Raw genomic sequence first — 27,944 nt, 5'->3', positions numbered from 1 at the left:
GCAGGCGGCTGCAGAGGGGGCGCCTCTGCAGGAACTGGAGCGCGGTCAGGAACAGGAGCGCTGACGGGAGCTGCAGCAGGCGGCTGCAGAGGGGGCGCCGGCCCGGGAGCTGCAGCAGGCGGCTGCAGAGGGGGCACCTCTGCAGGAACTGCAGGTGGCTGCAGTGGGGGCGCCTGCCCTGGAGCTGCAGCAGGCGGCTGCAGAGGGGGCGCCTCTGCAGGAACTGCAGGTGGCTGCAGTGGGGGCGCCTGCCCTGGAGCTGCAGCAGGCTGCAGTGGGGGCGCCTGCCCTCGAGCTGCAGCAGGCTGCAGTGGGGGCGCCTGCCCTGGAGCTGCAGCAGGCGAAGGGGGCAGCGAAGGCGGCTGCGCAGGCGGTGGCTGCACGGGAGCGGGGTCCGCCGGCAATGGCGGCGACTCGGAAGTCACAGCCGAGGCTCTCCGGAGTTTGATTAGCCTCCGGAGGTCCTCAGCAATTCTCTCCAGATCTGAGTAAGGGGATTCTGGAGTGAAGGAGGCCAAGTCCTGCCCCAGCTGTGTGGCGAGTCTTTCCCCCTCCAGGGGGGCCTGTGGGGCCGGTTCTCCTATCACCCTCCAATAAAGCCCCTGGAGGGTGAAGTATCGGTCAGCTAGGACCGCGGGTGGCGGCGGCAGCGAAGACGGCTGCGCAGGCGGCGGCGACCGCACGGGAGCGGGGTCCTCGGGCGGCGGCGGCAGCGAAGGCGGCTGCGCAGGCGGCGGCCGCCGCACGGGAACGGGGTCCGCCGGCAATGGCGGCCGCACGGGAGCGGGGTCCGCCGGCAATGACGGAGGGAGGTCCTCCGTACTGGCGATCGCCGTTCTCCTCCGTCTCCCTCGCTGGCGCCTGGCGGTTGCGGGAGGCGGCGCGATGTCCGTGAAAACGGACGGTGGAAGAAAGGCTTCTGGCTCCGGGTAGTGGAAGGGCTCCTCGTCCTCGTCCTCACTAGAGAGCCAGTACTTCCACGCAGGATCGGGGACGCGTGTGGTCGGCCCCCGGGCTGGAGGTAGGGCAGGTACCTCCCTCTCGTCCTCCGCTGGAAGCCAAAGCCTGGAGAGCGAGCAGGCGCCGAGAGAGATCGGCTCTTGTGGGAGCCTCTTCCTCCCTCTCCGCTTCTTTTTGTGGTCCGTCATTCTGTCACGATCTTGGTAAGCGAGCGCGGCGATCGTGCGGAAGGAGCAGGCAAGCAAGCGGGATACGGGGAAAACGGGGGTTTATTCAAAGAAACAGGACGGGAAACAGGCATTGACTCTCACAAACATCAATGACGGACAAGGGAAACCGGGGAGACCAGGACTTAAATACACAGGACTAATCAAAGTAACTAGACAAAGCTGGAGACGATCAGGGAAATACACGTGGGTAATCAGGGGGCGTGGCACACACGAGGAGCGGACGAGCCGGGTATGACAGGTGTGAATTACCCCGGCCAATCTGTTCTTTTAAATACAGCTTTTAGCAAGTTTTGAAAGGAGAAGAGCAGAACTTGCTATGCCAATAATATCGAGTCTTCTGTGGCGAAGTGGTTTTTGCATAGAAAACAAAGCGGTCAGTTGAAGAGGAATAATATCAGTACTTTGTTTAAAACTGTGTGTAAAAAGCTGTCTCTTTATCATTAACAATAAGTTGTAAAACGTGAATGGGGAGTGACAGTCTTCAAGTTTGTGAGAAGGTCGCGCCCTGGTGGAATAAAGGCACGAACAGCTTACAGCACCTAGAATTACCAGGCAGTATTTAGAGTAAAACGGTGTGTAAAGGCTGCCTTTATGAATGAGAGAAAAAAATATATATATAAAATAGTAAAACGTAAGGGGAGTGATAGATTTAAATTAATCGTGAAGTGGAGTGCCCCCTGTATAAAGTAAAAGTGAGAAAAGCTTACAGCACCTGGTATTCCCAGGAGGTCTCCCATCCAAGTACTAACCAGACCCTACCCTGCTTAGCTTCCAAGATCAGGCGTGTTCAGGGAGGTATGGCCATAAGCGAGAGACGCTACTAAAAACAGCCCTTTTGCATTAAACGCCTCTATACATGCCAGTTAGTCACATTGGATCCTACTCCTGTTTTTTTTGTTTTTTATCTGACTCACACTGCAGCCCCACCATCCAATCGGCAGCGCCGGACCCACACCAAACATTCACCAAACTACTCAGCCGGCAGCCTACCACAATTATTCCATTCTTTCCGCATCCGCACACTTCCTTCTTTTTAACTCCTTTTCACTACCGCACAGGTTAATCGCCGCACGTCCCCCGCCGGCAAACATTACTCCTTTGCCTACTGCATGTAGGCTTCTCTTAACGACCCTCTGTTATCAACTCCGCTAACAGCAACAAAATCTCCGCCGCACGAAGCCCACTGGTAGCTGCTGAATCACATGCTTCCCCAAAACGTCGCGCTGTCAGAACACTGGGAGCTACACACACCAACAAGTCCATACTGCAGGCTGCAGCCAGAACAATTTTCTACATTCAAACATCGACGGCCTCTTCTCTCTAAAAATTCACCAGACCGCTTCTACCACCAGCAAAGAAGTTTCCATCCCTAATTCCTCTGTGATTCCCACTAACCTAAACATTAAGCTGGCATTGAAGGGTGTGAATTACCCCGGCCAATCTGTTCTTTTAAATACAGCTTTTAACAAGTTTTGAAAGGAGAAGAGCAGAACTTGCTATGCCAATAATATCGAGTCTTCTGTGGCGAAGTGGTTTTTGCATAGAAAACAAAGCGGTCAGTTGAAGAGGAATAATATCAGTACTTTGTTTAAAAGTGTGTGTAAAAAGCTGTCTCTTTATCATTAACAATAAGTTGTAAAACGTGAATGGGGAGTGACAGTCTTCAAGTTTGTGAGAAGATCGCGCCCTGGTGGAATAAAGGCACGAACAGCTTACAGCACCTAGAATTACCAGGAAGTATTTAGAGTAAAACGGTTTCTAAAAGCTGCCTTTATGAATGAGAGAAAAATATATATATATATATAAAATAGTAAAATGGAAGGGGAGTGATAGATTTAAATTAATCGTGAAGTGGAGCGCCCCCTGTATAAAGTAAAAGTGAGAAAAGCTTACAGCACCTGGTAGTCCCAGGTGGTCTCCCATCCAAGTACTAACCAGACCTTACCCTGCTTAACTTCCGAGATCAAACGAGATCGGGCGTGTTCAGGGTGGTATGGCCGTAAGCGAGAGATGCTACCAAAAACAGCCCTTTTGCATTACACGCGTCTATACATGCCAGTTAGTCCCATTGGATCCTACTCCTTTTTTTTTTTTTATCTGACTCACACTGCAGCCCCACCATCCAATCGGCAGCGCCGGACCCACACCAAACATTCACCAAACTACTCAGCCGGCAGCCTACCACAATTATTCCATTCTTTCCGCATCCGCACACTTCCTTCTCTTTAACTCCTTTTCACTACCGCACAGGTTAATCGCCGCACGTCCCCTCCAGCAAACATTACTCCTTTGCCTACTGCATGCAGGCTTCTCTTAACGACCCTCTGTCATCAACTCCGCTAACAGCCACAAAATCTCCGCCGCACGAAGCCCACTGGTAGCTGCTGAATCACATGCTTCCCCAAAACGTCGCGCTGTCAGAACACTGGGAGCTACACACACCAACAAGTCCATACTGCAGGCTGCAGCCAGAACAATTTTCTACCTTCAAACATCGACGGCCTCTTCTCTCTAAAAATTCACCAGACCGCTTCTACCACCAGCAAAGAAGTTTCCATCCCTAATTCCTCTGTGATTCCCACTAACCTAAACATTAAGCTGGCATTGAAGGGTGTGAATTACCCCGGCCAATCTGTTCTTTTAAATACAGCTTTTAGCAAGTTTTGAAAGGAGAAGAGCAGAACTTGCTATGCCAATAATATCGAGTCTTCTGTGGCGAAGTGGTTTTTGCATAGAAAACAAAGCGGTCAGTTGAAGAGGAATAATATCAGTACTTTGTTTAAAACTGTGTGTAAAAAGCTGTCTCTTTATCATTAACAATAAGTTGTAAAACGTGAATGGGGAGTGACAGTCTTCAAGTTTGTGAGAAGATCGCGCCCTGGTGGAATAAAGGCACGAACAGCTTACAGCACCTAGAATTAGCAGGAAGTATTTAGAGTAAAACGGTTTCTAAAAGCTGGCTTTATGAAAGAGAGAAAAAATATATATATATATAAAATAGTAAAATGGAAGGGGAGTGCTAGATTTAAATTAATCGTGAAGTGGAGCGCCCCCTGTATAAAGTAAAAGTGAGAAAAGCTTACAGCACCTGGTATTCCCAGGCAGTCTCCCATCCAAGTACTAACCAGACCCTACCCTGCTTAGATTCCAAGATCAGGCGTGTTCAGGGAGGTATGGCCATAAGCGAGAGACGCTACTAAAAACAGCCCTTTTGCATTAAACGCCTCTATACATGCCAGTTAGTCACATTGGATCCTACTCCTGTTTTTTTTGTTTTTTATCTGACTCACACTGCAGCCCCACCATCCAATCGGCAGCGCCGGACCCACACCAAACATTCACCAAACTACTCAGCCGGCAGCCTACCACAATTATTCCATTCTTTCCGCATCCGCACACTTCCTTCTTTTTAACTCCTTTTCACTACCGCACAGGTTAATCGCCGCACGTCCCCCGCCGGCAAACATTACTCCTTTGCCTACTGCATGTAGGCTTCTCTTAACGACCCTCTGTTATCAACTCCGCTAACAGCAACAAAATCTCCGCCGCACGAAGCCCACTGGTAGCTGCTGAATCACATGCTTCCCCAAAACGTCGCGCTGTCAGAACACTGGGAGCTACACACACCAACAAGTCCATACTGCAGGCTGCAGCCAGAACAATTTTCTACATTCAAACATCGACGGCCTCTTCTCTCTAAAAATTCACCAGACCGCTTCTACCACCAGCAAAGAAGTTTCCATCCCTAATTCCTCTGTGATTCCCACTAACCTAAACATTAAGCTGGCATTGAAGGGTGTGAATTACCCCGGCCAATCTGTTCTTTTAAATACAGCTTTTAACAAGTTTTGAAAGGAGAAGAGCAGAACTTGCTATGCCAATAATATCGAGTCTTCTGTGGCGAAGTGGTTTTTGCATAGAAAACAAAGCGGTCAGTTGAAGAGGAATAATATCAGTACTTTGTTTAAAACTGTGTGTAAAAAGCTGTCTCTTTATCATTAACAATAAGTTGTAAAACGTGAATGGGGAGTGACAGTCTTCAAGTTTGTGAGAAGATCGCGCCCTGGTGGAATAAAGGCACGAACAGCTTACAGCACCTAGAATTACCAGGAAGTATTTAGAGTAAAACGGTTTCTAAAAGCTGCCTTTATGAATGAGAGAAAAATATATATATATATATATAAAATAGTAAAATGGAAGGGGAGTGATAGATTTAAATTAATCGTGAAGTGGAGCGCCCCCTGTATAAAGTAAAAGTGAGAAAAGCTTACAGCACCTGGTAGTCCCAGGTGGTCTCCCATCCAAGTACTAACCAGACCTTACCCTGCTTAACTTCCGAGATCAAACAAGATCGGGCGTGTTCAGGGTGGTATGGCCGTAAGCGAGAGATGCTACCAAAAACAGCCCTTTTGCATTACACGCGTCTATACATGCCAGTTAGTCCCATTGGATCCTACTCCTTTTTTTTTTTTTTATCTGACTCACACTGCAGCCCCACCATCCAATCGGCAGCGCCGGACCCACACCAAATATTCACCAAACTACTCAGCCGGCAGCCTACCACAATTATTCCATTCTTTCCGCATCCGCACACTTCCTTCTTTTTAACTCCTTTTCACTACCGCACAGGTTAATCGCCGCACGTCCCCCGCCGGCAAACATTACTCCTTTGCCTACTGCATGCAGGCTTCTCTTAACGACCCTCTGTTATCAACTCCGCTAACAGACACAAAATCTCCGCCGCACGAAGCCCACTGGTAGCTGCTGAATCACATGCTTCCCCAAAATGTCGCGCTGTCAGAACACTGTGAGCTACACACACCAAGTCCATACTGCAGGCTGCAGCCAGAACAATTTTCTACATTCAAACATCGACGGCCTCTTCTCTCTAAAAATTCAGCAGACCGCTTCTACCACCAGCAAAGAAGTTTCCATCCCTAATTCCTCTGTGATTCCCACTAACCTAAACATTAAGCTGGCATTGAAGGGTGTGAATTACCCCGGCCAATCTGTTCTTTTAAATACAGCTTTTAGCAAGTTTTGAAAGGAGAAGAGCAGAACTTGCTATGCCAATAATATCGAGTCTTCTGTGGCGAAGTGGTTTTTGCATAGAAAACAAAGCGGTCAGTTGAAGAGGAATAATATCAGTACTTTGTTTAAAACTGTGTGTAAAAAGCTGTCTCTTTATCATTAACAATAAGTTGTAAAACGTGAATGGGGAGTGACAGTCTTCAAGTTTGTGAGAAGATCGCGCCCTGGTGGAATAAAGGCACGAACAGCTTACAGCACCTAGAATGACCAGGAAGTATTTAGAGTAAAACGGTTTCTAAAAGCTGCCTTTATGAATGAGATAAAAAAATATATATATATATAAAATAGTAAAATGGAAGGGGAGTGATAGATTTAAATTAATCGTGAAGTGGAGCGCCCCCTGTATAAAGAAAAAGTGAGAAAAGCTTACAGCACCTGGTATTCCCAGGTGGTCTCCCATCCAAGTACTAACCTGACCCTACCCTGCTTAGCTTCCGAGATCAGACAAGGTCAGGCGTGTTCAGGGTGGTATGGCCGTAAGCGAGAGATGCTACCAAAAACAGCCCTTTTGCATTACACTTCTCTATACATGCCAGTTGGTCCCATTGGATACTACTAATGTTCTTTTTTTTTTTTTATCTGACTCACACTGCAGCCCCACCATCCAATCGGCAGCGCCGGACCCACACCAAACATTCACCAAACTACTCAGCCGGCAGCCTACCACAATTATTCCATTCTTTCCGCATCCGCACACTTCCTTCTTTTTAACTCCTTTTCACTACCGCACAGGTTAATCGCCGCACGTCCCCCGCCGGCAAACATTACTCCTTTGCCTACTGCATGCAGGCTTCTCTTAACGACCCTCTGTTATCAACTCCGCTAACAGCCACAAAATCTCCGCCGCACGAAGACCACTGGTAGCTGCTGAATCACATGCTTCCCCAAAACGTCGCGCTGTCAGAACACTGGGAGCTACACACACCAACAAGTCCATACTGCAGGCTGCAGCCAGAACAATTTTCTACATTCAAACATCGACGGCCTCTTCTCTCTAAAAATTCACCAGACCGCTTCTACCACCAGCAAAGAAGTTTCCATCCCTAATTCCTCTGTGATTCCCACTAACCTAAACATTAAGCTGGCATTGAAGGGTGTGAATTACCCCGGCCAATCTGTTCTTTTAAATACAGCTTTTAGCAAGTTTTGAAAGGAGAAGAGCAGAACTTGCTATGCCAATAATATCGAGTCTTCTGTGGCGAAGTGGTTTTTGCATAGAAAACAAAGCGGTCAGTTGAAGAGGAATAATATCAGTACTTTGTTTAAAACTGTGTGTAAAAAGCTGTCTCTTTATCATTAACAATAAGTTGTAAAACGTGAATGGGGAGTGACAGTCTTCAAGTTTGTGAGAAGATCGCGCCCTGGTGGAATAAAGGCACGAACAGCTTACAGCACCTAGAATGACCAGGAAGTATTTAGAGTAAAACGGTTTCTAAAAGCTGCCTTTATGAATGAGAGAAAAAAATATATATATATATATAAAATAGTAAAATGGAAGGGGAGTGATAGATTTAAATTAATCGTGAAGTGGAGCGTCCCCTGTATAAAGTAAAAGTGAGAAAAGCTTACAGCACCTGGTATTCCCAGGTGGTCTCCCATCCAAGTACTAACCAGACTCTACCCTGCTTAGCTTCCGAGATCAGACGAGATCAGGCGTGTTCAGGGTGGTATGGCCGTAAGCGAGAGATGCTACCAAAAACAGCCCTTTTGCATTACACGCCTCTATACATGCCAGTTGGTCCCATTGGATACTACTAATGTTCTTTTTTTTTTTTTATCTGACTCACACTGCAGCACCACCATCCAATCGGCAGCGCCGGACCCACACCAAACATTCACCAAACTACTCAGCCGGCAGCCTACCACAATTATTCCATTCTTTCCGCATCCGCACACTTCCTTCTTTTTAACTCCTTTTCACTACCGCACAGGTTAATCGCCGCACGTCCCCCGCCGGCAAACATTACTCCTTTGCCTACTGCATGCAGGCTTCTCTTAACGACCCTCTGTTATCAACTCCGCTAACAGCCACAAAATCTCCGCCGCACGAAGCCCACTGGTAGCTGCTGAATCACATGCTTCCCCAAAACGTCGCGCTGTCAGAACACTGGGAGCTACACACACCAACAAGTCCATACTGCAGGCTGCAGCCAGAACAATTTTCTACATTCAAACATCGACGGCCTCTTCTCTCTAAAAATTCACCAGACCGCTTCTACCACCAGCAAAGAAGTTTCCATCCCTAATTCCTCTGTGATTCCCACTAACCTAAACATTAAGCTGGCATTGAAGGGTGTGAATTACCCCGGCCAATCTGTTCTTTTAAATACAGCTTTTAGCAAGTTTTGAAAGGAGAAGAGCAGAACTTGCTATGCCAATAATATCGAGTCTTCTGTGGCGAAGTGGTTTTTGCATAGAAAACAAAGCGGTCAGTTGAAGAGGAATAATATCAGTACTTTGTTTAAAACTGCGTGTAAAAAGCTGTCTCTTTATCATTAACAATAAGTTGTAAAACGTGAATGGGGAGTGACAGTCTTCAAGTTTGTGAGAAGATCGCGCCCTGGTGGAATAAAGGCACGAACAGCTTACAGCACCTAGAATTACCAGGAAGTATTTAGAGTAAAACGGTTTCTAAAAGCTGCCTTTATGAATGAGAGAAAAAAATATATATATATATAAAATAGTAAAATGGAAGGGGAGTGATAGATTTAAATTAATCGTGAAGTGGAGCGCCCCCTGTATAAAGTAAAAGTGAGAAAAGTTTACAGCACCTGGTAGTCCCAGGTGGTCTCCCATCCAAGTACTAACCAGACCTTACCCTGCTTAACTTCCGAGATCAAACGAGATCGGGCGTGTTCAGGGTGGTATGGCCGTAAGCGAGAGATGCTACCAAAAACAGCCCTTTTGCATTACACGCGTCTATACATGCCAGTTAGTCCCATTGGATCCTACTCCTTTTTTTTTTTTTTTATCTGACTCACACTGCAGCCCCACCATCCAATCGGCAGCGCCGGACTCACACCAAACATTCACCAAACTACTCAGCCGGCAGCCTACCACAATTATTCCATTCTTTCCGCATCCGCACACTTCCTTCTTTTTAACTCCTTTTCACTACCGCACAGGTTAATCGCCGCACGTCCCCCGCCGGCAAACATTACTCCTTTGCCTACTGCATGTAGGCTTCTCTTAACGACCCTCTGTTATCAACTCCGCTAACAGCCACAAAATCTCCGCCGCACGAAGCCCACTGGTAGCAGCTGAATCACATGCTTCCCCAAAACGTCGCGCTGTCAGAACACTGGGAGCTACACACACCAACAAGTCCATACTGCAGGCTGCAGCCAGAACAATTTTCTACATTCAAACATCGACAGCCTCTTCTCTCTAAAAATTCACCAGACCGCTTCTACCACCAGCAAAGAAGTTTCCATCCCTAATTCCTCTGTGATTCCCACTAACCTAAACATTAAGCTGGCATTGAAGGGTGTGAATTACCCCGGCCAATCTGTTCTTTTAAATACAGCTTTTAGCAAGTTTTGAAAGGAGAAGAGCAGAACTTGCTATGCCAATAATATCGAGTCTTCTGTGGCGAAGTGGTTTTTGCATAGAAAACAAAGCGGTCAGTTGAAGAGGAATAATATCAGTACTTTGTTTAAAACTGTGTGTAAAAAGCTGTCTCTTTATCATTAACAATAAGTTGTAAAACGTGAATGGGGAGTGACAGTCTTCAAGTTTGTGAGAAGATCGCGCCCTGGAGGAATAAAGGCACGAACAGCTTACAGCACCTAGAATTACCAGGAAGTATTTAGAGTAAAACGGTTTCTAAAAGCTGCCTTTAGGAATGAGAGAAAAAAAAAAATATATATATATATAAAATAGTAAAATGGAAGGGGAGTGATAGATTTAAATTAATCGTTGAAGTGGAGTGCCCCCTGTATAAAGTAAAAGTGAGAAAGGCTTACAGCACCTGGTATTCCCATGAGGTCTCCCTTCCAAGTACTAACCAGACCCTACCTTGCTTGGCTTCCGAGATCAGACGAGATCGGGCGTGTTCAGGGTGGTATGGCCGTAAGCAAGGGATGCTACCAAAAACAGCCCTTTTGCATTACACGCGTCTATACATGCCAGTTAGTCCCATTGTATCCTACTCCTGGTTTTTTTTTTTTTTTTATCTGACTCACACTGCAGCCCCACCATCCAATCGGCAGCGCCGGACCCACACCAAACATTCACCAAACTACTCAGCCGGCAGCCTACCACAATTATTCCATTCTTTCCGCATCCGCACACTTCCTTCTTTTTATCTCCTTTTCACTACCGCACAGGTTAATCGCCGCACGTCCCCCGCCGGCAAACATTACTCCTTTGCCTACTGCATGCAGGCTTCTCTTAACGACCCTCTGTTATCAACTCCGCTAACAGACACAAAATCTCCGCCGCACGAAGCCCACTGGTAGCTGCTGAATCACATGCTTCCCCAAAATGTCGCGCTGTCAGAACACTGTGAGCTACACACACCAACAAGTCCATACTGCAGGCTGCAGCCAGAACAATTTTCTACATTCAAACATCGACGGCCTCTTCTCTCTAAAAATTCAGCAGACCGCTTCTACCACCAGCAAAGAAGTTTCCATCCCTAATTCCTCTGTGATTCCCACTAACCCAAACATTAAGCTGGCATTGAAGGGTGTGAATTACCCCGGCCAATCTGTTCTTTTAAATACAGCTTTTAGCAAGTTTTGAAAGGAGAAGAGCAGAACTTGCTATGCCAATAATATCGAGTCTTCTGTGGCGAAGTGGTTTTTGCATAGAAAACAAAGCGGTCAGTTGAAGAGGAATAATATCAGTACTTTGTTTAAAACTGTGTGTAAAAAGCTGTCTCTTTATCATTAACAATAAGTTGTAAAACGTGAATGGGGAGTGACAGTCTTCAAGTTTGTGAGAAGATCGCGCCCTGGTGGAATAAAGGCACGAACAGCTTACAGCACCTAGAATGACCAGGAAGTATTTAGAGTAAAACGGTTTCTAAAAGCTGCCTTTATGAATGAGAGAAAAATATATATATATATATAAAACAGTAAAATGGAAGGGGAGTGATAGATTTAAATTAATCGTGAAGTGGAGCGTCCCCTGTATAAAGTAAAAGTGAGAAAAGCTTACAGCACCTGGTATTCCCAGGTGGTCTCCCATCCAAGTACTAACCAGACTCTACCCTGGTTAGCTTCCGAGATCAGACGAGATCAGGCGTGTTCAGGGTGGTATGGCCGTAAGCGAGAGATGCTACCAAAAACAGCCCTTTTGCATTACACGCCTCTATACATGCCAGTTGGTCCCATTGGATACTACGAATGTTCTTTTTTTTTTTTTATCTGACTCACACTGCAGCCCCACTATCCAATCGGCAGCGCCGGACCCACACCAAACATTCACCAAACTACTCAGCCGGCAGCCTACCACAATTATTCCATTCTTTCCGCATCCGCACACTTCCTTCTTTTTAACTCCTTTTCACTACCGCACAGGTTAATCGCCGCACGTCCCCCGCCGGCAAACATTACTCCTTTGCCTACTGCATGTAGGCTTCTCTTAACGACCCTCTGTTATCAACTCCGCTAACAGCCACAAAATCTCCGCCGCACGAAGCCCACTGGTAGCAGCTGAATCACATGCTTCCCCAAAACGTCGCGCTGTCAGAACACTGGGAGCTACACACACCAACAAGTCCATACTGCAGGCTGCAGCCAGAACAATTTTCTACATTCAAACATCGACAGCCTCTTCTCTCTAAAAATTCACCAGACCGCTTCTACCACCAGCAAAGAAGTTTCCATCCCTAATTCCTCTGTGATTCCCACTAACCTAAACATTAAGCTGGCATTGAAGGGTGTGAATTACCCCGGCCAATCTGTTCTTTTAAATACAGCTTTTAGCAAGTTTTGAAAGGAGAAGAGCAGAACTTGCTATGCCAATAATATCGAGTCTTCTGTGGCGAAGTGGTTTTTGCATAGAAAACAAAGCGGTCAGTTGAAGAGGAATAATATCAGTACTTTGTTTAAAACTGTGTGTAAAAAGCTGTCTCTTTATCATTAACAATAAGTTGTAAAACGTGAATGGGGAGTGACAGTCTTCAAGTTTGTGAGAAGATCGCGCCCTGGAGGAATAAAGGCACGAACAGCTTACAGCACCTAGAATTACCGGGAAGTATTTAGAGTAAAACGGTTTCTAAAAGCTGCCTTTAGGAATGAGAGAAAAATATATATATATATATATAAAATAGTAAAATGGAAGGGGAGTGATAGATTTAAATTAATCGTTGAAGTGGAGTGCCCCCTGTATAAAGTAAAAGTGAGAAAGGCTTACAGCACCTGGTATTCCCATGAGGTCTCCCTTCCAAGTACTAACCAGACCCTACCCTGCTTGGCTTCCGAGATCAGACGAGATCGGGCGTGTTCAGGGTGGTATGGCCGTAAGCGAGAGATGCTACCAAAAACAGCCCTTTTGCATTACACGCCTCTATACATGCCAGTTGGTCCCATTGGATACTACGAATGTTCTTTTTTTTTTTTTATCTGACTCACACTGCAGCACCACCATCCAATCGGCAGCGCCGGACCCACACCAAACATTCACCAAACTACTCAGCCGGCAGCCTACCACAATTATTCCATTCTTTCCGCATCCGCACACTTCCTTCTTTTTAACTCCTTTTCACTACCGCACAGGTTAATCGCCGCACGTCACCCGCCGGCAAACATTACTCCTTTGCCTACTGCATGCAGGCTTCTCTTAACGACCCTCTGTTATCAACTCCGCTAACAGCCACAAAATCTCCGCCGCACGAAGCCCACTGGTAGCTGCTGAATCACATGCTTCCCCAAAACGTCGCGCTGTCAGAACACTGGGAGCTACACACACCAACAAGTCCAAACTGCAGGCTGCAGCCAGAACAATTTTCTACATTCAAACATCGACGGCCTCTTCTCTCTAAAAATTCTCCAGACCGCTTCTACCACCAGCAAAGAAGTTTCCATCCCTAATTCCTCTGTGATTCCCACTAACCTAAACATTAAGCTGGCATTGAAGGGTGTGAATTACCCCGGCCAATCTGTTCTTTTAAATACAGCTTTTAGCAAGTTTTGAAAGGAGAAGAGCAGAACTTGCTATGCCAATAATATCGAGTCTTCTGTGGCGAAGTGGTTTTTGCATAGAAAACAAAGCGGTCAGTTGAAGAGGAATAATATCAGTACTTTGTTTAAAACTGTGTGTAAAAAGCTGTCTCTTTATCATTAACAATAAGTTGTAAAACGTGAATGGGGAGTGACAGTCTTCAAGTTTGTGAGAAGATCGCGCCCTGGAGGAATAAAGGCACGAACAGCTTACAGCACCTAGAATTACCGGGAAGTATTTAGAGTAAAACGGTTTCTAAAACCTGCCTTTAGGAATGAGAGAAAAATATATATATATATATATAAAATAGTAAAATGGAAGGGGAGTGATAGATTTAAATTAATCGTTGAAGTGGAGTGCCCCCTGTATAAAGTAAAAGTGAGAAAGGCTTACAGCACCTGGTATTCCCATGAGGTCTCCCTTCCAAGTACTAACCAGACCCTACCCTGCTTGGCTTCCGAGATCAGACGAGATCGGGCGTGTTCAGGGTGGTATGGCCGTAAGCGAGAGATGCTACCAAAAACAGCCCTTTTGCATTACACGCCTCTATACATGCCAGTTGGTCCCATTGGATACTACGAATGTTCTTTTTTTTTTTTTATCTGACTCACACTGCAGCCCCACTATCCAATCGGCAGCGCCGGACCCACACCAAACATTCACCAAACTACTCAGCCGGCAGCCTACCACAATTATTCCATTCTTTCCGCATCCGCACACTTCCTTCTTTTTAACTCCTTTTCACTACCGCACAGGTTAATCGCCGCACGTCCCCCGCCGGCAAACATTACTCCTTTGCCTACTGCATGTAGGCTTCTCTTAACGACCCTCTGTTATCAACTCCGCTAACAGCCACAAAATCTCCGCCGCACGAAGCCCACTGGTAGCAGCTGAATCACATGCTTCCCCAAAACGTCGCGCTGTCAGAACACTGGGAGCTACACACACCAACAAGTCCATACTGCAGGCTGCAGCCAGAACAATTTTCTACATTCAAACATCGACAGCCTCTTCTCTCTAAAAATTCACCAGACCGCTTCTACCACCAGCAAAGAAGTTTCCATCCCTAATTCCTCTGTGATTCCCACTAACCTAAACATTAAGCTGGCATTGAAGGGTGTGAATTACCCCGGCCAATCTGTTCTTTTAAATACAGCTTTTAGCAAGTTTTGAAAGGAGAAGAGCAGAACTTGCTATGCCAATAATATCGAGTCTTCTGTGGCGAAGTGGTTTTTGCATAGAAAACAAAGCGGTCAGTTGAAGAGGAATAATATCAGTACTTTGTTTAAAACTGTGTGTAAAAAGCTGTCTCTTTATCATTAACAATAAGTTGTAAAACGTGAATGGGGAGTGACAGTCTTCAAGTTTGTGAGAAGATCGCGCCCTGGAGGAATAAAGGCACGAACAGCTTACAGCACCTAGAATTACCAGGAAGTATTTAGAGTAAAACGGTTTCTAAAAGCTGCCTTTAGGAATGAGAGAAAAATATATATATATATATATAAAATAGTAAAATGGAAGGGGAGTGATAGATTTAAATTAATCGTTGAAGTGGAGTGCCCCCTGTATAAAGTAAAAGTGAGAAAGGCTTACAGCACCTGGTATTCCCATGAGGTCTCCCTTCCAAGTACTAACCAGACCCTACCCTGCTTGGCTTCCGAGATCAGACGAGATCGGGCGTGTTCAGGGTGGTATGGCCGTAAGCAAGGGATGCTACCAAAAACAGCCCTTTTGCATTACACACGTCTATACATGCCAGTTAGTCCCATTGTATCCTACTCCTGGTTTTTTTTTTTTTTTTATCTGACTCACACTGCAGCCCCACCATCCAATCGGCAGCGCCGGACCCACACCAAACATTCACCAAACTACTCAGCCGGCAGCCTACCACAATTATTCCATTCTTTCCGCATCCGCACACTTCCTTCTTTTTAACTCCTTTTCACTACCGCACAGGTTAATCGCCGCACGTCCCCCGCCGGCAAACATTACTCCTTTGCCTACTGCATGCAGGCTTCTCTTAACGACCCTCTGTTATCAACTCCGCTAACAGCCACAAAATCTCCGCCGCACGAAGCCCACTGGTAGCTGCTGAATCACATGCTTCCCCAAAATGTCGCGCTGTCAGAACACTGTGAGCTACACACACCAACAAGTCCATACTGCAGGCTGCAGCCAGAACAATTTTCTACATTCAAACATCGACGGCCTCTTCTCTCTAAAAATTCAGCAGACCGCTTCTACCACCAGCAAAGAAGTTTCCATCCCTAATTCCTCTGTGATTCCCACTAACCCAAACATTAAGCTGGCATTGAAGGGTGTGAATTACCCCGGCCAATCTGTTCTTTTAAATACAGCTTTTAGCAAGTTTTGAAAGGAGAAGAGCAGAACTTGCTATGCCAATAATATCGAGTCTTCTGTGGCGAAGTGGTTTTTGCATAGAAAACAAAGCGGTCAGTTGAAGAGGAATAATATCAGTACTTTGTTTAAAACTGTGTGTAAAAAGCTGTCTCTTTATCATTAACAATAAGTTGTAAAACGTGAATGGGGAGTGACAGTCTTCAAGTTTGTGAGAAGATCGCGCCCTGGTGGAATAAAGGCACGAACAGCTTACAGCACCTAGAATGACCAGGAAGTATTTAGAGTAAAACGGTTTCTAAAAGCTGCCTTTATGAATGAGAGAAAAAAATATATATATATATATAAAATAGTAAAATGGAAGGGGAGTGATAGATTTAAATTAATCGTGAAGTGGAGCGCCCCCTGTATAAAGAAAAAGTGAGAAAAGCTTACAGCACCTGGTATTCCCAGGTGGTCTCCCATCCAAGTACTAACCTGACCCTACCCTGCTTAGCTTCCGAGATCAGACGAGATCAGGCGTGTTCAGGGTGGTATGGCCGTAAGCGAGAGATGCTACCAAAAACAGCCCTTTTGCATTACACTTCTCTATACATGCCAGTTGGTCCCATTGGATACTACTAATGTTCTTTTTTTTTTTTATCTGACTCACACTGCAGCCCCACCATCCAATCGGCAGCGCCGGACCCACACCAAACATTCACCAAACTACTCAGCCGGCAGCCTACCACAATTATTCCATTCTTTCCGCATCCGCACACTTCCTTCTTTTTAACTCCTTTTCACTACCGCACAGGTTAATCGCCGCACGTCCCCCGCCGGCAAACATTACTCCTTTGCCTACTGCATGCAGGCTTCTCTTAACGACCCTCTGTTATCAACTCCGCTAACAGCCACAAAATCTCCGCCGCACGAAGCCCACTGGTAGCTGCTGAATCACATGCTTCCCCAAAACGTCGCGCTGTCAGAACACTGGGAGCTACACACACCAACAAGTCCATACTGCAGGCTGCAGCCAGAACAATTTTCTACATTCAAACATCGACGGCCTCTTCTCTCTAAAAATTCACCAGACCGCTTCTACCACCAGCAAAGAAGTTTCCATCCCTAATTCCTCTGTGATTCCCACTAACCTAAACATTAAGCTGGCATTGAAGGGTGTGAATTACCCCGGCCAATCTGTTCTTTTAAATACAGCTTTTAGCAAGTTTTGAAAGGAGAAGAGCAGAACTTGCTATGCCAATAATATCGAGTCTTCTGTGGCGAAGTGGTTTTTGCATAGAAAACAAAGTGGTCAGTTGAAGAGGAATAATATCACTACTTTGTTTAAAACTGTGTGTAAAAAGCTGTCTCTTTATCATTAACAATAAGTTGTAAAACGTGAATGGGGAGTGACGGTCTTCAAGTTTGTGAGAAGATCGCGCCCTGGTGGAATAAAGGCACGAACAGCTTACAGCACCTAGAATTACCAGGAAGTATTTAAAGTAAAACGTGTGTAAAAGCTGCCTTTATGAATGAGAGAAAAAAGAAATATATAAAATAGTAAAATGGAAGGGGAGTGATAGATTTAAATTAATCGTGAAGTGGAGCGCCCCCTGTATAAAGTAAAAGTGAGAAAAGCTTACAGCACCGGGTATTCCCAGGAGGTCTCCCATCCAAGTACTAACCAGACCCTACCCTGCTTGGCTTCCGAGATCGGATGAGATCGGGCGTGTTCAGGGTGGTATGGCCATAAGCGAGAAACGCGACCAAAAACAGCCCTTTTGCATTACACGCGTCTATACATGCCAGTTAGTCCCATTGGATCCTACTCCTGGTTTTTTTTTTTTTTATCTGACTCACACTGCAGCACCACCATCCAATCGGCAGCGCCGGACCCACACCAAACATTCACCAAACTACTCAGCCGGCAGCCTACCACAATTGTTCCATTCTTTCCGCATCCGCACACTTCCTTCTTTTTAACTCCTTTTCACTACCGCACAGGTTAATCGCCGCACGTCCCCCGCCGGCAAACATTACTCCTTTGCCTACTGCATGCAGGCTTCTCTTAACGACCCTCTGTTATCAACTCCGCTAACAGCCACAAAATCTCCGCCGCACGAAGCCCACTGGTAGCTGCTGAATCACATGCTTCCCCAAAACGTCGCGCTGTCAGAACACTGGGAGCTACACACACCAACAAGTCCATACTGCAGGCTGCAGCCAGAACAATTTTCTACATTCAAACATCGACGGCCTCTTCTCTCTAAAAATTCACCAGACCGCTTCTACCACCAGCAAAGAAGTTTCCATCCCTAATTCCTCTGTGATTCCCACTAACCTAAACATTAAGCTGGCATTGAAGGGTGTGAATTACCCCGGCCAATCTGTTCTTTTAAATACAGCTTTTAGCAAGTTTTGAAAGGAGAAGAGCAGAACTTGCTATGCCAATAATATCGAGTCTTCTGTGGCGAAGTGGTTTTTGCATAGAAAACAAAGCGGTCAGTTGAAGAGGAATAATATCAGTACTTTGTTTAAAACTGTGTGTAAAAAGCTGTCTCTTTATCATTAACAATAAGTTGTAAAACGTGAATGGGGAGTGACAGTCTTCAAGTTTGTGAGAAGATCACGCCCTGGTGGAATAAAGGCACGAACAGCTTACAGCACCTAGAATTACCAGGAAGTATTTAGAGTAAAACGGTGTGTAAAAGCTGCCTTTATGAATGAGAGAAAAAAATATATATATATAAAATAGTAAAATGGAAGGGGAGTGATAGATTTAAATTAATCGTGAAGTGGAGCGCCCCCTGTATAAAGTAAAAGTGAGAAAAGCTTACAGCACCTGGTATTCCCAGGTGGTCTCCCATCCAAGTACTAACCAGAACCTACCCTGCTTAGCTTCCGAGATCAGACGAGATCGGGCGTGTTCAGGGTGGTATGGCCGTAAGCGAAAGATGCTACCAAAAACAGCCCTTTTGCATTACACGCGTCTATACATGCCAGTTAGTCCCATTGGATCTTACTCCTGGTTTTTTTTTTTTTTATCTGACTCACACTGCAGCACCACCATCCAATCGGCAGCGCCGGACCCACACCAAACATTCACCAAACTACTCAGCCGGCAGCCTACCACAATTGTTCCATTCTTTCCGCATCCGCACACTTCCTTCTTTTTAACTCCTTTTCACTACCGCACAGGTTAATCGCCGCACGTCCCCCGCCGGCAAACATTACTCCTTTGCCTACTGCATGCAGGCTTCTCTTAACGACCCTCTGTTATCAACTCCGCTAACAGCCACAAAATCTCTGCCGCACGAAGCCCACTGGTAGCTGCTGAATCACATGCTTCCCCAAAACGTCGCGCTGTCAGAACACTGGGAGCTACACACACCAACAAGTCCATACTGCAGGCTGCAGCCAGAACAATTTTCTACATTAAAACATCGACGGCCTCTTCTCTCTAAAAATTCACCAGACCGCTTCTACCACCAGCAAAGAAGTTTCCATCCCTAATTCCTCTGTGATTCCCACTAACCTAAACATTAAGCTGGCATTGAAGGGTGTGAATTACCCCGGCCAATCTGTTCTTTTAAATACAGCTTTTAGCAAGTTTTGAAAGGAGAAGAGCAGAACTTGCTATGCCAATAATATCGAGTCTTCTGTGGCGAAGTGGTTTTTGCATAGAAAACAAAGCGGTCAGTTGAAGAGGAATAATATCAGTACTTTGTTTAAAACTGTGTGTAAAAAGCTGTCTCTTTATCATTAACAATAAGTTGTAAAACGTGAATGGGGAGTGACAGTCTTCAAGTTTGTGAGAAGATCGCGCCCTGGTGGAATAAAGGCACGAACAGCTTACAGCACCTAGAATTACCAGGAAGTATTTAGAGTAAAACGGTGTGTAAAAGCTGCCTTTATGAATGAGAGAAAAAAATATATATATATGAAATAGTAAAATGGAAGGGGAGTGATAGATTTAAATTAATCGTGAAGTGGAGCGCCCCCTGTATAAAGTAAAAGTGAGAAAAGCTTACAGCACCTGGTATTCCCAGGTGGTCTCCCATCCAAGTACTAACCAGAACCTACCCTGCTTAGCTTCCGAGATCAGACGAGATCGGGCGTGTTCAGGGTGGTATGGCCGTAAGCGAAAGATGCTACCAAAAACAGCCCTTTTGCATTACACGCGTCTATACATGCCAGTTAGTCCCATTGGATCCTACTCCTGTTTTTTTTTTTTTTTATCTGACTCACACTGCAGCACCACCATCCAATCGGCAGCGCCGGACCCACACCAAACATTCACCAAACTACTCAGCCGGCAGCCTACCACAATTATTCCATTCTTTCCGCATCCGCACACTTCCTTCTTTTTAACTCCTTTTCACTACCGCACAGGTTAATCGCCGCACGTCCCCCGCCGGCAAACATTACTCCTTTGCCTACTGCATGCAGGCTTCTCTTAACGACCCTCTGTTATCAACTCCGCTAACAGCCACAAAATCTCCGCCGCACGAAGCCCACTGGTAGCTGCTGAATCACATGCTTCCCCAAAACGTCGCGCTGTCAGAACACTGGGAGCTACACACACCAACAAGTCCATACTGCAGGCTGCAGCCAGAACAATTTTCTACATTCAAACATCGACGGCCTCTTCTCTCTAAAAATTCACCAGACCGCTTCTACCACCAGCAAAGAAGTTTCCATCCCTAATTCCTCTGTGATTCCCACTAACCTAAACATTAAGCTGGCATTGAAGGGTGTGAATTACCCCGGCCAATCTGTTCTTTTAAATACAGCTTTTAGCAAGTTTTGAAAGGAGAAGAGCAGAACTTGCTATGCCAATAATATCGAGTCTTCTGTGGCGAAGTGGTTTTTGCATAGAAAACAAAGCGGTCAGTTGAAGAGGAATAATATCAGTACTTTGTTTAAAACTGTGTGTAAAAAGCTGTCTCTTTATCATTAACAATAAGTTGTAAAACGTGAATGGGGAGTGACAGTCTTCAAGTTTGTGAGAAGATCGCGCCCTGGTGGAATAAAGGCACGAACAGCTTACAGCACCTAGAATTACCAGGAAGTATTTAGAGTAAAACGGTGTGCAAAAGCTGCCTTTATGAATGAGAGAAAAAAATATATATATATAAAATAGTAAAATGGAAGGGGAGTGATAGATTTAAATTAATCGTGAAGTGGAGCGCCCCCTGTATAAAGTAAAAGTGAGAAAAGCTTACAGCACCTGGTATTCCCAGGTGGTCTCCCATCCAAGTACTAACCAGAACCTACCCTGCTTAACTTCCGAGATCAGACGAGATCGGGCGTGTTCAGGGTGGTATGGCCGTAAGCGAAAGATGCTACCAAAAACAGCCCTTTTGCATTACACGCGTCTATACATGCCAGTTAGTCCCATTGGATCCTACTCCTGTTTTTTTTTTTTTTTATCTGACTCACACTGCAGCCCCACCATCCAATCGGCAGCGCCGGACCCACACCAAACATTCACCAAACTACTCAGCCGGCAGCCTACCACAATTATTCCATTCTTTCCGCATCCGCACACTTCCTTCTTTTTAACTCCTTTTCACTACCGCACAGGTTAATCGCCGCACGTCCCCCGCCGGCAAACATTACTCCTTTGCCTACTGCATGCAGGCTTCTCTTAACGACCCTCTGTTATCAACTCCGCTAACAGCCACAAAATCTGCGCCGCACGAAGCCCACTGGTAGCTGCTGAATCACATGCTTCCCCAAAACGTCGCGCTGTCAGAACACTGGGAGCTACACACACCAACAAGTCCATACTGCAGGCTGCAGCCAGAACTATTTTCTACATTCAAACATCGACGGCCTCTTCTCTCTAAAAATTCACCAGACCGCTTCTACCACCAGCAAAGAAATTTCCATCCCTAATTCCTCTGTGATTCCCACTAACCTAAACATTAAGCTGGCATTGAAGGGTGTGAATTACCCCGGCCAATCTGTTCTTTTAAATACAGCTTTTAGTAAGTTTTGAAAGGAGAAGAGCAGAACTTGCTATGCCAATAATATCGAGTCTTCTGTGGCGAAGTGGTTTTTGCATAGAAAACAAAGCGGTCAGTTGAAGAGGAATAATATCAGTACTTTGTTTAAAACTGTGTGTAAAAAGCTGTCTCTTTATCATTAACAATAAGTTGTAAAACGTGAATGGGGAGTGACAGTCTTCAAGTTTGTGAGAAGATCGCGCCCTGGTGGAATAAAGGCACGAACAGCTTACAGCACCTAGAATTACCAGGAAGTATTTAGAGTAAAACGGTTTCTAAAAGCTGCCTTTATGAATGAGAGAAAAAAAAATATATATATATAAAATAGTAAAATGGAAGGGGAGTGATAGATTTAAATTAATCGTGAAGTGGAGCGCCCCCTGTATAAAGTAAAAGTGAGAAAAGCTTACAGCACCTGGTAGTCCCAGGTGGTCTCCCATCCAAGTACTAACCAGACCCTACCCTGCTTAGCTTCCGAGATCAGACGAGATCGGGCGTGTTCAGGGTGGTATGGCCGTAAGCGAGAGATGCTACCAAAAACAGCCCTTTTGCATTACACGCGTCTATACATGCCAGTTAGTCCCATTGGATCCTACTCCTGGTTTTTTTTTTTTTTTATCTGACTCACACTGCAGCCCCACCATCCAATCGGCAGCGCCGGACCCACACCAAACATTCACCAAACTACTCAGCCGGCAGCCTACCACAATTATTCCATTCTTTCCGCATCCGCACACTTCCTTCTTTTTAACTCCTTTTCACTACCGCACAGGTTAATCGCCGCACGTCCCCCGCCGGCAAACATTACTCCTTTGCCTACTGCATGTAGGCTTCTCTTAACGACCCTCTGTTATCAACTCCGCTAACAGCCACAAAATCTCCGCCGCACGAAGCCCACTGGTAGCTGCTGAATCACATGCTTCCCCAAAACGTCGCGCTGTCAGAACACTGGGAGCTACACACACCAACAAGTCCATACTGCAGGCTGCAGCCAGAACAATTTTCTACATTCAAACATCGACGGCCTCTTCTCTCTAAAAATTCACCAGACCGCTTCTACCACCAGCAAAGAAGTTTCCATCCCTAATTCCTCTGTGATTCCCACTAACCTAAATATTAAGCTGGCATTGAAGGGTGTGAATTACCCCGGCCAATCTGTTCTTTTAAATACAGCTTTTAGCAAGTTTTGAAAGGAGAAGAGCAGAACTTGCTATGCCAATAATATCGAGTCTTCTGTGGCGAAGTGGTTTTTGCATAGAAAACAAAGCGGTCAGTTGAAGAGGAATAATATCAGTACTTTGTTTAAAACTGTGTGTAAAAAGCTGTCTCTTTATCATTAACAATAAGTTGTAAAACGTGAATGGGGAGTGACAGTCTTCAAGTTGGTGAGAAGATCGCGCCCTGGTGGAATAAAGGCACGAACAGCTTACAGCACCTAGAATTACCAGGAAGTATTTAGAGTAAAACGGTTTCTTAAAGCTGCCTTTATGAATGAGAGAAAAATATATATATATATAAAATAGTAAAATGGAAGGGGAGTGATAGATTTAAATTAATCGTGAAGTGGAGCGCCCCCTGTATAAAGTAAAAGTGAGAAAAGCTAACAGCACCTGGTATTCCCAGGATGTGTCCCATTCAAGTACTAACCAGACCCTACCCTGCTTGGCTTCTGCGATCGGATGAGATCGGGTGTGTTCAGGGTGGTATGGCCATAAGCAAGAGACTCGACCAAAAACAGCCCTTTTGCATTACACGCGTCTAAACATGTCAGTTAGTCCCATTGGATCCTACTCCTGTTTTTTTTTTTTTTTTTATCTGACTCACACTGCAGCACCACCATCCAATCGGCAGCGCCGGACCCACACCAAACATTCACCAAACTACTCAGCCGGCAGCCTACCACAATTATTCCATTCTTTCCGCATCCGCACACTTCCTTCTTTTTAACTCCTTTTCACTACCGCACAGGTTAATCGCCGCACGTCCCCCGCCGGCAAACATTACTCCTTTGCCTACTGCATGCAGGCTTCTCTTAATGACCTTCTGCTATCAACTCCGCTAACAGCCACAAAATCTCTGCCGCAGGAAGCCCACTGGTAGCTGCTGAATCACATGCTTCCCCAAAACGTCGCGCTGTCAGAACACTGGGAGCTACACACACCAACAAGTCCATACTGCAGGCTGCAGCCAGAACAATTTTCTACATTCAAACATCGACGGCCTCTTCTCTCTAAAAATTCACCAGACCGCTTCTACCACCAGCAAAGAAGTTTCCATCCCTAATTCCTCTGTGATTCCCACTAACCTAAACATTAAGCTGGCATTGAAGGGTGTGAATTACCCCGGCCAATCTGTTCTTTTAAATACAGCTTTTAGCAAGTTTTGAAAGGAGAAGAGCAGAACTTGCTATGCCAATAATATCGAGTCTTCTGTGGCGAAGTGGTTTTTGCATAGAAAACAAAGCGGTCAGTTGAAGAGGAATAATATCAGTACTTTGTTTAAAACTGTGTGTAAAAAGCTGTCTCTTTATCATTAACAATAAGTTGTAAAACGTGAATGGGGAGTGACAGTCTTCAAGTTTGTGAGAAGATCGCGCCCTGGTGGAATAAAGGCACGAAGAGCTTACAGCACCTAGAATTACCAGGCAGTATTTAGAGTAAAACGGTGTGTAAAAGCTGCCTTTATGAAAGAGAGAAAATAAAAAAATATATATAAAATAGTAAAATGGAAGGGGAGTGATAGATTTAAATTAATCGTGAAGTGGAGCGCCCCCTGTATAAAGTAAAAGTGAGAAAAGCTTACAGCACCTGGTATTCCCAGGTGGTCTCACATCCAAGTACTAACCAGACCCTACCCTGCTTGGTTTCCGAGATCAGACGAGATCGGGCGTGTTGAGGGTGGTATGGCCGTAAGCGAGAGATGCTACCAAAAACAGCCCTTTTGCATTACACGCCTCTATACATGCCAGTTGGTCCCATTGGATCCTACTAATGTTCTTTTTTTTTTTTTTATCTGACTCACACTGCAGCACCACCATCCAATCGGCAGCGCCGGACCCACACCAAACATTCACCAAACTACTCAGCCGGCAGCCTACCACAATTATTCCATTCTTTCCGCATCCGCACACTTCCTTCTTTTTAACTCCTTTTCACTACCGCACAGGTTAATCGCCGCACGTCCCCCGCCGGCAAACATTACTCCTTTGCCTACTGCATGCAGGCTTCTCTAAACGACCCTCTGTTATCAACTCCGCTAACAGCCACAAAATCTCCGCCGCACGAAGCCCACTGGTAGCTGCTGAATCACATGCTTCCCCAAAACGTCGCGCTGTCAGAACACTGGGAGCTACACACACCAACAAGTCCATACTGCAGGCTGCAGCCAGAACTATTTTCTACATTCAAACATCGACGGCCTCTTCTCTCTAAAAATTCACCAGACCGCTTCTACCACCAGCAAAGAAGTTTCCATCCCTAATTCCTCTGTGATTCCCACTAACCTAAACATTAAGCTGGCATTGAAGGGTGTGAATTACCCCGGCCAATCTGTTCTTTTAAATAAAGCTTTTAGCAAGTTTTGAAAGGAGAAGAGCAGAACTTGCTATGCCAATAATATCGAGTCTTCTGTGGCGAAGTGGTTTTTGCATAGAAAACAAAGCGGTCAGTTGAAGAGGAATAATATCAGTTCTTTGTTTAAAACTGTGTGTAAAAAGCTGTCTCTTTATCATTAACAATAAGTTGTAAAACGTGAATGGGGAGTGACAGTCTTCAAGCTTGTGAGAAGATCGCGCCCTGGTGGAATAAAGGCACGAACAGCTTACAGCACCTAGAATTACCAGGCAGTATTTAGAGTAAAACGGTGTGTAAAAGCTGCCTTTATGAAAGAGAGAAAATAGAAATATATATATAAAATAGTAAAATGGAAGGGGAGTGATAGATTTAAATTAATCGTGAAGTGGAGCGCCCCCTGTATAAAGTAAAAGTGAGAAAAGCTTACAGCACCTGGTATTCCCAGGTGGTCTCCCACCCAAGTACTAACCAGACCCTACCCTGCCTAGCTTCCGAGATCAGACAAGATCGGGCGTGTTCAGGGTGGTATGGCCATAAGCGAGAGATGCTACCAAAAACAGCCCTTTTGCATTACACGCCTCTATACATGCCAGGTGGTCCCATTGGATCCTACTCCTGGTTTTTTTTTTTCTTTTTTATCTGACTCACACTGCAGCCCCACCATCCAATCGGCAACGCCGGACCCACACCAAACATTCACCAAACTACTCAGCCGGCAGCCTACCACAATTATTCCATTCTTTCCGCATCCGCACACTTCCTTCTCTTTAACTCCTTTTCACTACCTCACAGGTTAATCGCCGCACGTCCCCCGCCGGCAAACATTACTCATTTGCCTACCGCATGCAGGCTTCTCTTAACGACCCTCTGTAATCAACTCCGCTAACAGCCACAAAATCTCCGCCGCACGAAGCCCACTGGTAGCTGCTGAATCACATGCTTCCCCAAAACGTCGCGCTGTCAGAACACTGGGAGCTACACACACCAACAAGTCCATACTGCAGGCTGCAGCCAGAACAATTTTCTACATTCAAACATCGACAGCCTCTTCTCTCTAAAAATTCACCAGACCGCTTCTACCACCAGCAAAGAAGTTTCCATCCCTAATTCCTCTGTGATTCCCACTAACCTAAACATTAAGCTGGCATTGAAGGGTGTGAATTACCCCGGCCAATCTGTTCTTTTAAATACAGCTTTTAGCAAGTTTTGAAAGGAGAAGAGCAGAACTTGCTATGCCAATAATATCGAGTCTTCTGTGGCGAAGTGGTTTTTGAATAGAAAACAAAGCGGTCAGTTGAAGAGGAATAATATCAGTACTTTGTTTAAAACTGTGTGTAAAAAGCTGTCTCTTTATCATTAACAATAAGTTGTAAAACGTGAATGGGGAGTGACAGTCTTCAAGTTTGTGAGAAGATCGCGCCCTGGTGGAATAAAGGCACGAACAGCTTACAGCACCTAGAATTACCAGGAAGTATTTAGAGTAAAACGGTGTGTAAAAGCTGCCTTTATGAATGAGAGAAAAATATATATATATATAAAATAGTAAAATGGAAGGGGAGTGATAGATTTAAATTAATCGTGAAGTGGAGCGCCCCCTGTATAAAGTAAAAGTGAGAAAAGCTTACAGCACCTGGTATTCCCAGGTGGTCTCCCATCCAAGTACTAACCAGAACCTACCCTGCTTAGCTTCCGAGATCAGACGAGATCGGGCGTGTTCAGGGTGGTATGGCCGTAAGCGAAAGATGCTACCAAAAACAGCCCTTTTGCATTACACGCGTCTATACATGCCAGTTAGTCCCATTGGATCCTACTCCTGGTTTTTTTTTTTTTTTTATCTGACTCACACTGCAGCACCACCATCCAATCGGCAGCGCCGGACCCACACCAAACATTCACCAAACTACTCAGCCGGCAGCCTACCACAATTATTCCATTCTTTCCGCATCCGCACACTTCCTTCTTTTTAACTCCTTTTCACTACCGCACAGGTTAATCGCCGCACGTCCCCCGCCGGCAAACATTACTCCTTTGCCTACCGCATGTAGGCTTCTCTTAATGACCTTCTGCTATCAACTCCGCTAACAGCCACAAAATCTCTGCCGCAGGAAGCCCACTGGTAGCTGCTGAATCACATGCTTCCCCAAAACGTCGCGCTGTCAGAACACTGGGAGCTACACACACCAACAAGTCCATACAGCAGGCTGCAGCCAGAACAATTTTCTACATTCAAACATCGACGGCCTCTTCTCTCTAAAAATTCACCAGACCGCTTCTACCACCAGCAAAGAAGTTTCCATCCCTAATTCCTCTGTGATTCCCACTAACCTAAACATTAAGCTGGCATTGAAGGGTGTGAATTACCCCGGCCAATCTGTTCTTTTAAATACAGCTTTTAGCAAGTTTTGAAAGGAGAAGAGCAGAACTTGCTATGCCAATAATATCGAGTCTTCTGTGGCGAAGTGGTTTTTGCATAGAAAACAAAGCGGTCAGTTGAAGAGGAATAATATCAGTACTTTGTTTAAAACTGTGTGTAAAAAGCTGTCTCTTTATCATTAACAATAAGTTGTAAA

The 27,944-nt window shown here is 45.5% G+C and overlaps 2 protein-coding genes, 19 non-coding genes and 3 pseudogenes across 21 annotated transcripts in view; 2 read left to right on the top strand and 22 right to left on the bottom strand.

The window, feature by feature from the left end:
• The window catches only part of LOC125715120 (uncharacterized), a 1,180,389-nt gene that overhangs the window by 577,628 nt on the left and 574,817 nt on the right, over window positions 1-27,944 (top strand). The window lies entirely within an intron of this gene.
• Window positions 1-27,944, top strand: part of LOC125715114 (uncharacterized) — a 935,270-nt gene that overhangs the window by 579,396 nt on the left and 327,930 nt on the right. The window lies entirely within an intron of this gene.
• LOC125731938 (5S ribosomal RNA) lies at window positions 1,891-1,999 on the bottom strand (annotated as a pseudogene).
• Window positions 3,077-3,195, bottom strand: LOC125736184 (5S ribosomal RNA). Its single transcript, XR_007395470.1, has one exon. It is a non-coding gene; the product is annotated as a 5S ribosomal RNA (ribosomal RNA).
• On the bottom strand, window positions 4,267-4,375 carry LOC125732147 (5S ribosomal RNA; annotated as a pseudogene).
• On the bottom strand, window positions 5,455-5,573 carry LOC125730312 (5S ribosomal RNA). Its single transcript, XR_007390666.1, has one exon. It is a non-coding gene; the product is annotated as a 5S ribosomal RNA (ribosomal RNA).
• LOC125736211 (5S ribosomal RNA) lies at window positions 6,645-6,763 on the bottom strand. Its single transcript, XR_007395495.1, has one exon. It is a non-coding gene; the product is annotated as a 5S ribosomal RNA (ribosomal RNA).
• LOC125735197 (5S ribosomal RNA) lies at window positions 7,844-7,962 on the bottom strand. Its single transcript, XR_007394496.1, has one exon. It is a non-coding gene; the product is annotated as a 5S ribosomal RNA (ribosomal RNA).
• LOC125737255 (5S ribosomal RNA) lies at window positions 9,041-9,159 on the bottom strand. Its single transcript, XR_007396521.1, has one exon. It is a non-coding gene; the product is annotated as a 5S ribosomal RNA (ribosomal RNA).
• LOC125735890 (5S ribosomal RNA) lies at window positions 10,240-10,358 on the bottom strand. The gene has a single exon (XR_007395173.1). It is a non-coding gene; the product is annotated as a 5S ribosomal RNA (ribosomal RNA).
• On the bottom strand, window positions 11,438-11,556 carry LOC125736497 (5S ribosomal RNA). The gene has a single exon (XR_007395775.1). It is a non-coding gene; the product is annotated as a 5S ribosomal RNA (ribosomal RNA).
• On the bottom strand, window positions 12,638-12,756 carry LOC125734195 (5S ribosomal RNA). The gene has a single exon (XR_007393518.1). It is a non-coding gene; the product is annotated as a 5S ribosomal RNA (ribosomal RNA).
• LOC125734193 (5S ribosomal RNA) lies at window positions 13,838-13,956 on the bottom strand. The gene has a single exon (XR_007393516.1). It is a non-coding gene; the product is annotated as a 5S ribosomal RNA (ribosomal RNA).
• On the bottom strand, window positions 15,038-15,156 carry LOC125734191 (5S ribosomal RNA). Its single transcript, XR_007393515.1, has one exon. It is a non-coding gene; the product is annotated as a 5S ribosomal RNA (ribosomal RNA).
• Window positions 16,238-16,356, bottom strand: LOC125732838 (5S ribosomal RNA). The gene has a single exon (XR_007392203.1). It is a non-coding gene; the product is annotated as a 5S ribosomal RNA (ribosomal RNA).
• Window positions 17,428-17,546, bottom strand: LOC125733281 (5S ribosomal RNA). The gene has a single exon (XR_007392630.1). It is a non-coding gene; the product is annotated as a 5S ribosomal RNA (ribosomal RNA).
• Window positions 18,622-18,740, bottom strand: LOC125733677 (5S ribosomal RNA). Its single transcript, XR_007393015.1, has one exon. It is a non-coding gene; the product is annotated as a 5S ribosomal RNA (ribosomal RNA).
• Window positions 19,816-19,934, bottom strand: LOC125733676 (5S ribosomal RNA). The gene has a single exon (XR_007393013.1). It is a non-coding gene; the product is annotated as a 5S ribosomal RNA (ribosomal RNA).
• On the bottom strand, window positions 21,010-21,128 carry LOC125733075 (5S ribosomal RNA). The gene has a single exon (XR_007392433.1). It is a non-coding gene; the product is annotated as a 5S ribosomal RNA (ribosomal RNA).
• Window positions 22,206-22,324, bottom strand: LOC125734483 (5S ribosomal RNA). The gene has a single exon (XR_007393793.1). It is a non-coding gene; the product is annotated as a 5S ribosomal RNA (ribosomal RNA).
• LOC125731926 (5S ribosomal RNA) lies at window positions 23,401-23,519 on the bottom strand (annotated as a pseudogene).
• LOC125731213 (5S ribosomal RNA) lies at window positions 24,598-24,716 on the bottom strand. Its single transcript, XR_007391494.1, has one exon. It is a non-coding gene; the product is annotated as a 5S ribosomal RNA (ribosomal RNA).
• On the bottom strand, window positions 25,795-25,913 carry LOC125736642 (5S ribosomal RNA). Its single transcript, XR_007395917.1, has one exon. It is a non-coding gene; the product is annotated as a 5S ribosomal RNA (ribosomal RNA).
• Window positions 26,993-27,111, bottom strand: LOC125733675 (5S ribosomal RNA). Its single transcript, XR_007393012.1, has one exon. It is a non-coding gene; the product is annotated as a 5S ribosomal RNA (ribosomal RNA).

This window comes from Brienomyrus brachyistius, chromosome 2 (genome assembly GCF_023856365.1).
Source record: "Brienomyrus brachyistius isolate T26 chromosome 2, BBRACH_0.4, whole genome shotgun sequence".
NCBI classification, from domain to species: domain Eukaryota; kingdom Metazoa; phylum Chordata; class Actinopteri; order Osteoglossiformes; family Mormyridae; genus Brienomyrus; species Brienomyrus brachyistius.
This window is presented reverse-complemented; position numbering and strand designations above follow the sequence as displayed.